The sequence below is a fragment of the Panthera onca genome, chromosome B1 (assembly GCF_046562875.1).
Source record: "Panthera onca isolate mPanOnc1 chromosome B1, mPanOnc1 haplotype 2, whole genome shotgun sequence".
Lineage (NCBI taxonomy): Eukaryota > Metazoa > Chordata > Mammalia > Carnivora > Felidae > Panthera > Panthera onca.
The window spans coordinates 6,240,687-6,249,230 of NC_138342.1; the positions used below are offsets into that span (position 1 = coordinate 6,240,687).

General features: G+C 43.1%; 1 pseudogene; it reads left to right on the top strand.

Moving 5' to 3' along the window:
* The first annotated feature begins 7,653 nt into the window (after window positions 1-7,653).
* On the top strand, window positions 7,654-8,090 carry LOC132693364 (M-phase phosphoprotein 6 pseudogene; annotated as a pseudogene).
* Window positions 8,091-8,544: the final 454 nt, after the last annotated feature.

Below are 8,544 nucleotides of genomic sequence, written 5' to 3' on the forward strand. Positions count from 1 at the left end.
CACAGAATCCGAAGCAGGCTCCAGGCTCCCAGCCGCCGGCACAGAGCCCGACGCGGGGCTTGAACCCACGAATCTCGAGATCATGACCTGAGCTCAAGTCAGATGCTCAACCGGCTGAGCCACCCAGGTGCCCCTGGGATTTTATACCGTGTCTGGTTTTTGCATTCAAGCATGGGATTCCATTTAGAACATTTCAACTGCATCATCTTGCAATAATTGTATTGTTTGGGGGGGAAATGATACATACCCGGCGATCTTCTTTGAATCTGAGAACCTCGACACATTGCCACAGATCAACTGTTTTAGTGGTCTGCGAAAGCCCCCAACTGCAAAATGTCAGCCTATGAAGGTGTAGCTCTTCTGCCTTCCAGATTCCCTTCTGACGTCAGGCGACGTCATCTCGGTCCCAGCAGCTTTGCTAAACAGCGTCAGGCTGGGCTCGGCCACAGTCCAACAGGCTGTGAAGGCTCTGGTGGGCTGGATGGTGCCCTCCCCCCAAAATATGTCCACATCCTAATCCCTGGAACCTGTGAATGTTCCCTTCCATAGTAAAAAAGTGAATATTATTTTATATGACACAAGATGTGATTGAGTGAGGGATTTTGAGAGGAGACACTCACAGGAGATTATCTGGATGGACCCGAAGTCCAATGACAAGCGTCCTTAATAAAAGCCAGGCAGGGGCGCCTGGGTGGCTCGGCCGGTTAAGCATCGGACTCTGGATTGTGGCTCAAGTCATGATCTCAAGGTCTGTGAGTTCAAGCCCTGTATTGGGCTCTGCTCTGGCAGTGCGGAGCCTGCTTGGGATTCTCTCTCTGCCCCTCCCCTGCTCACTCTCTCTCTTTCTCTCTCAAGATAAATACATTAATTTTTTTTAAAAAAAGAGCAAGGCAGAGGGAGATTTGACAAGCTCACGCAAGGAGAGGAGGAGGTGAACACGAGCGAAGCCCCACCACGCCAAGGCTGCCCGCAGCCGCCAGGAGCTGGAGGGGGCGAGGACCAGATTCTCCCCTCAGCCCTCCTACCCCTGGATTTTGGACTTCTGGCCTCCAGAACCGGGAGAGGATACGTTTTTGTCGTTTTAAGTCACCCGTGTGTCGTAATTTGTTACAGGAGCCACAGGACACTGATCCAAACCCCAACAAACAGAAAGCCTAACGCCCTGTCTCTCCACCAAGCAGAACCACGAAGCAGCAGACCTACGCTTCGCTCAGATTTGGGGGTTCGGCACATCCTCCTCTTGGAACTCCTCGTTAATCGTCTGTGCCTGAGACAGGACGACATCGGCCTTATTCATTTCGTATCCCTACGGCATGGTGAATACTTACTGGTTGGATTATGCACCTTCTCCACCAAACACTTGGGGTTCAGACATCAGCGCCATGGGTTCAAATCTCAGCCCTACACATGCTATGGCTTGGTCACTTCCGACAGCTGCCTTCCCAGTGTCTGTTGTACAACAGAGGGGACAGGTGCTGTCTCACTGGGCGGCCACGAGTATTCCATGAAATAACATGGAAAGTTCACGCAGGGGGCACCTGGGGGGCTCAATCAGTTAAGCATCCGACTTGGGCTCAGGCGATGATCTCGTGGTTCGTGAGTTCGAGCCCCATGTTGGGCTCTGTGCTGACAGCTTGGAGCCTGGAGCCTGCTCAGATTCTGTGTCTCCCTCTCTCTCTGCCCCTCCCCTGCTCGTACTCTGTCTCTCTCTCTCCTTCTCTCTCTCTCAAAAATAAACATTTAAACAAAAAAAAAAAAAAAAAGGAAAGTTTGCGCAGCAACACCCAGCTCATAACAGAGCTCAATACGTCTGTTTTTTCATCAATAATTACAACAAGAAGGAAATGAATAGTATTATTAATAGCAGAGGGAAATCTGGATTATGTGTCAGAAAACCAAGTTTTTTAAATAAATATTTATTTGTTGTACGGCTCTGGATCCTTCAAATATAGAACCAAATACACAGATTGATATAATAACCATCCATGTGCCCACAACCCCAATGTAACAAATATTGATACTCTGGCATATTTGATGCTTTTTTCTCAAAGTGTTCTTGTATCACATTTTTCTTTGTTACAGGATTTGCAGATATTCCAGAGAATAATAATTTGTGCTTTTTCTCTTTTTCCTAATTGGCCTTACAAGACAGTGATCGATTTCATCAGCTTACTCAAATCACAAACTTTGAGTGTATTGATTCTGTTCTATTGCACACGTATTTTCTATTTTTTTTAGCAATTTTTATTCTTGTATTATTTCCTCCGTTTTACATGATTTGGGCTTTTTTGTTGTTGTTGTTGTTCTTTTTCTAACTTATTTGTTGTAAGGCAGGTTTCTTCCAAATAAACTCGAGGACGGGGACTTGGGTACGGGTGTCGGGAAGGGTCCACAGAATGAGCACCAGAGAGAGAACGAGAAAGGCAGCGCTGGGCAGAGGGCAAGCTGAACTGTAGTTACCCCCAAAAAGGCCTCTGCCCCTCCCAAAGGACTCAGGCACAGGGACACTTCTGTGGTTTTAGATTCTGTATCTGTCTATTTGACACTCGTTAATTACAGGACCAAACGGCCAAAACGGTTTACCTCTCCCTGTGACCTTATACTCGGAACCACTTTCTTATCCAACCATCACCCACCAAGCCAATATGCCCCCTGCCCTAAGTCACCCGGGGCCAGGTGCCAGACAACTAGGGACAACCCTCCTTGTGTCCCAGACCCCCTGGAATTATTCAAACTAGCCAATTCTCATATACTATCCCGAAGCATTCCTGCCCACCTGCCTTTCCTGCAGAAACCCTAGTAAAGGGTCTGGCCAGGCTGTGTCTCTCACTTCTGCATCTGCTTCCTGACCAACAAGGGTGCCTCTCCATGAGGCTCCGAGTGGCCTGGCATGCCCTCTTCTCTCCAGAAATGCCACAAAAGTTTTCTTTCAGTGGCATTGACCTCGCTGTGGGAACACTCAGTCAGCCCTGTAGATTAAAATCCAACGGGCACAACAAAGACAGAGAGCCAAGCCTTTCCTCGCCCCATCAACCAGTTATTGAGAGTGGACTGTCCCCAAGGAGAGGATGTGTCCTGGGCAAGGTTTTTGTTTTTGTTTTTTTTTTTTTTTTTTTTTAACCTTTATTTATTTTTGAGACAGAGAGAGACAGAGCATGAACAGGGGAGGGTCAGACAGAGGGAGACACAGAATCCGAAACAGGCTCCAGGCCCTGAGCTGTCAGCACAGAGCCCGACGCGGGGCTCGAACTCACGGACCATGAGATCATGACCTGAGCCGAAGTCGGCCGCTCAACCGACTGAGCCACCCAGGCACCCCGGGCAAGGGGGTTTTTGTCCGTCAACGGCAGTTTCCCAAAGGACAGCCCATTGAATCGCTGCCGACATCCCCCCCAACGGAGGCACTGGGTGCTTCAGTGCTGAGGGAGACTCCGGACGGCACAGAATCTAATGTGCTTAGAGTTTCCCCTTGCTTCTTCGCTAATACAGCAAACCCTTACATCGCGAGTAATGCAGATAGAGACCCTTTCCTCTGCTGCCTTATTGCCAGTTACATTAAATACAGTGCATGACAAGAGTTTATTAATACTGTAGTCAACATCCGCGAGAGCGTAAACAAGGGCCCCCATGCAGAAGAAGATTCCATTGAGCTAAAATGCTGAAAGTCGTCCTACACAGTAACCCTCCTCTCTCTTGTCTCCCTCGCACCAGCCACGAAGGTTTTCAAGCAAGTGTAGGTTAGTTTGTTTATTGTTCTTTATATTTTGTACTTTCTTTATTATTTTGTATTATATTCCAGTATGATAATCATTTTTATATGAATATTTTTGAGCTGTGGAATAAATCATCAGAGTTTTCATCATTTCTTATGGGGAAATTTGCTTTCATATACAAGTGCTTTGGAGTACAAGCATGTTTCCAGAACGAATGATGCTCGCAAACCAAGGTGTTACTGTGTATTCATTTAAGGCTAAAAACGTCCCTCAAAGTAGATCTTTAGCTGCATCTTGCATGGTGATGTTTGTTTGTGCTGTTTGGATTTTCTAAATTTCATTAAAGTTGTTTTTGACATTTCAAACTCTATGACATAATTCCTTAAAAGTTGTGGGTTTTCTTTTTCTTTCTTTCTTTCTTTCTTTTTTTCTAGAGAGAGAGAGCACAAGTGAATGAGGGACAGAGAGAAAGAGAGAGGGAGGGGAAGAGAGACAGAAAGAGAGAGAGAGAGAAGCAGGGCTCACCCAGGGTTTACGTGTTTACCCAAAGTAGGGCTGGAGCTTCCCCGAAGCAGGACTTGAACTCACTGTGAGATCATGACCTGAGCCGAAGTCAGATGCTTAATGACTGAGCCACCCAGGCGCCCAAGTTGTGGATTTTCCATTTACCTTTCTGTTATTATATTCTAGGTGAATTCTACCCAGGTCAGATAACACACTTTGGTGTTTAGTCTTTTGAAATTTGTCAAAACTGTCTTATGGCCCAGCATGCAATCAACTCCGGTAAATTTCCCAGGCACACTTGGAAAGTATGTGTATTTTGCATTTGGGGTTATAGCAACGTGTTTGCCAATTGGGTTGTAATTCTGTTACTCAACTTTTCTACCTTCTTACTGAACTTTTATCTGTGCATCCTATCAATTATCGAAAGAAGTTCAAGAAACTTCCACCGTGACCGTAAATGTCTTTGTTTCCCCTTTAAGTTCTTCCGACATTTGCTTTCCACACTTTGAAGTTATGCTATTGAACATGCATGTAAATTTAGAATTGCTGTATATTACTAATAAATTTACCCTTTCATGAAACATCTGTCTTTATCTGTAATAATCCTTCTTGCCTTAGAGTTGACTTTGATAGCATTTGATACTAATATAGTAATTGTACTCACTTTGTTTTGGTTAGTGCTGCATCATAAATCCTTACCATTCTCTCACTTTCAACTTTTCTTTCTGGCTTCTCATTTAATGTGTGCCTCTTTTAAGCTGCACATCACTGAGTACTATTTATTTACTCATGTCTGACGATCTATTCTATTAACTGGAATTTTTAGCTCATTCGCATTTAATGCCATTACTGATATGGTTTAAGTCAAACATCTTACTGTTTGTTTTGTTTTCACTCCAACTGTTCCTCATACTTTTTCTTCTCTTTCTTGCCTTCCTTTTCATTAATCAAATATCTTATTATTCCAGCTCCTTCTCTAGGCATGTTTTTCACCCATTCTGTCACTGTATTTTTCGTGTTTGTTCTAGACATTACCATATGCATCTCGGACTCATGAGTGTCTACTATACATTTGTATTTTTGCCATTTCCTGGACAATACAAGGGACTCAGAACACATTTTTTACTCCATTAATACCCCCCCCCCCCCACTTTTTGTGCCACTGTCACATTTTAATTCTGCATACGTTCTGAATACTGTGAAACATTGCAATTATGCATTCAGTCGATATTCATTTACACTTATCCACCTACTTGCCCTATGTACTGCTCTCTGTTCCTTCCTGAATTTCGGCTCCCATCTGGGACCACGTTTTTTCTGCCTGAAGAATTCCTCTTATTTCTTTCTTTATTTTAAAGTTTCTTTTTATTTATTTTGAGAGAGAGAGAGAGCGCGCTCACGCATGTGGGAGAGGGGCAGAGAGAGCGCGGCAGAGAGAGAATCAGAAGCAGACTCTGGGTGGTCAGTGCAGAGCCAGACGTGGGGCTCGATCCCATGAACCATGAGATCAGATGCTTAGCCAACTGAATCACCCGGGAACCCCTGAGAAATTCCTTTTAAAGTTTCCTTTGGTGCAGTCGTGCTCATCATTACTCCTCATAGTATTTTTTTTGGCCTAGAAATGTTTTTATTCTGTATTCATATTTCCCCCCAAATTATCAAGCTTAGTTTTGATCATTCAAATATGATTAATGATTCGATTATTTTCATAAAATGTTCAAGACCCCAAGGCTTATTGTACTATTTCACTTTGATTGAATCATCCATTCAATTTTGACTTGAGAACAATTTATCTTTTTAGAGCTTTGAAATATAAACTTGCATACAATAAAATTAACTTGTTTTATAAGTATAGTTCAATAATCTTTTATCGGTGTATGTAGTCATGCAATAACCACCACAATCAAGTTTAAGGACACCTTTATTGTCCCCTAAAAGTCCTCCCTTACCCCAATATGGTCAGTCTCCTCCCAGATCCTCAGCCTGAAGAAACTACTAATCTGCTCTGTCACTATACTTTTCCATTTTGTAGAATTTCCTGTGAATGGAATCACATAGTATGTAGTCTCTTGTGGCTGGGATAGTTTGATTTTGGGGGAGATTCATCTCTTCTTATTGCAGAATTAGCCTCCCATTGTGTGGACACATTACATCGTGTTTTTATCTCTTCACAGGTGGGGTGGACTTGGGCTGTTTCCAGTTTTTCTTTCACTTTTTAAGGAGATTTTTGCCAGCTACAGAGTTCAAAGTTGGCAGTCATTTGCTTGCAATGCATTATTTCATTTTCTCAGTTTTCATTTGTTTTTAAGTCTATCTCTCCTTCATTTCTGGACCACCGTTCTCTGGGTTAACACATTCTTTTTCTTCTTTCATCATTTTCAAGATGTCATTTAATGGTCTTCTGGCTCGCATAGTTTCCGACAAGACGTCTGCTGACATTCTTACCTTTGTTCCCTCGTATGTCGTGGGACTTTTTCTTTGGATGCCATCAAGACTTCTCTTTTTCCTTAGTTTTCAGCAGGTTGAATACGGTGTGTCCAGGTGGTTTATCCTTAGTATTTCTTCTGCCTGGAGGGTGCTGGGCTTCTTGGCTTTCTGGCCTCTTGTTGTTTATTCCTTTTGGAAAATTATCAGCCTTTATCTCTTCAAATATCTTTTTGCCCTGGTCTGTGTCTTGTCTCCTTCTAGAGTTCCAATTACATGCACTGGATATTGTTCCTCAGCTCTTGTATGCTCTGTTCTGGTTTCCCTGCTCATTTCTTCCCCATCGTGTTTCAGTCCAGGTAATTCCTATTGGCCTATATTCATGTTGCTGGATCCTTTCTCCATCTGTGTTGAGTCTCCTGATGAACCTCTAAGGAAGCGTTCTTCATCTATCTTACTAATATATTTTTTTTATTTCTAACATTTCCTTTTGATTTTTTTTAATGTTTATTTATTTTTGAGAGGCAGAGACAGAGTGCAAGCAGGGGATGGGCAGTGAAAGAGAGGGAGACACAGAATCCGAAGTTGGCTCCAGGCTCCGAGCTGTCAGCATAGAGCCTGACGCGGGGCTCGAACCCACAAACCATGAGCTCATGACCTGGGCCAAAGTCAGACGCTTAACCGACTGAACAAACCAGCCACCCCATATTTCCTTTTGATTTGCATGGTGTCAATCTCCCTGCTGAAATGTCGCATTTGTCCATGCACACTGTCCACCTCCACTAATACCTTTAACATATTAGTCATCGTTATTTTGAATTTTCTTTCTGATGGTTACAAATCATGGGTCCTCTTTTAGTCTGATTACATTGATGGCATCTTCTCTTGGCAGTGCTTTTTTTTTTCTCTTCACTTTTTTATGTGTCTCATTTTTAGAAGTTGAGTGTCGGACATCACGTATAGAATTTAGATTGAAGTGGGTGGCCAACCTCGGCCCAGAGCAAGAGCCAATATGGTGGCGGAGCACAAGACAAACTTGTCCGAGAACCTGCTGCACGTGAAGTTCATGCAAAGGGGAGTAGACTCAAAGACCAAGAAACAGCTAGAAGAGGAAGAAAAGAAAATCATTAGCGAAGACCACTGGTATTTGGATTTGCCAGAGCTTAAAGAAAAAGAAAATTAATGCTTCAGATGAATGCTAAGAACAAAACAGAAGAAGTTGAAGGTGACACAGTGGAGCTCGATGTATCAGACGAAGAAATGGCTAGAAGATATGAGACCTTGGTGGGGACATTTGGAAAAAAGTTTGCCAAAAAAAGAGACCGGGCCAGCTATGAAGATGAAAATGAACATGTAAAACCAACAGTTAAAGTAAAGAAGATGTTCTTTAAGCCCCAGGATTGATGTGGATGCTTTAAGACAGAGCTCAGGGGTGCCTCGTGAGGGTTAGTGTATTGTGGAACTCACTCTGATGGCTTCTCTGTAGTTATTCAAACTGTGATGTTTACATGGAAAGAAGTGGATAATTTTGGAAACATGCCATTTTTGAAACAGATATGTGGTGGATGTTACACATCCTTTGCTTCATGGTGTTCATCAAGAATGGATTTTTAGCCCTCGGGTTTCAAATGCACATAGGGATGTGGCTGCTTCCTAAAGACTTTGTGACTTCATTTTTTTTTTTTTTTTAATGGGGCTCTCTTGTCACTGACCTTGAATTGACACACAGAAATTAAACCAATGTTTAAGTTGCTCTGATGTTTCTATTTTACTTTACATTATTAATCATGCCAAGCCAATGTAGACATCTTTTTGGAATCACATCTAATGAGGATTTGTTATATATAGATTCATCAAAAACAAACAGCCTACAGTACTTGTGTGCCACCGAGGCATTGTTGGT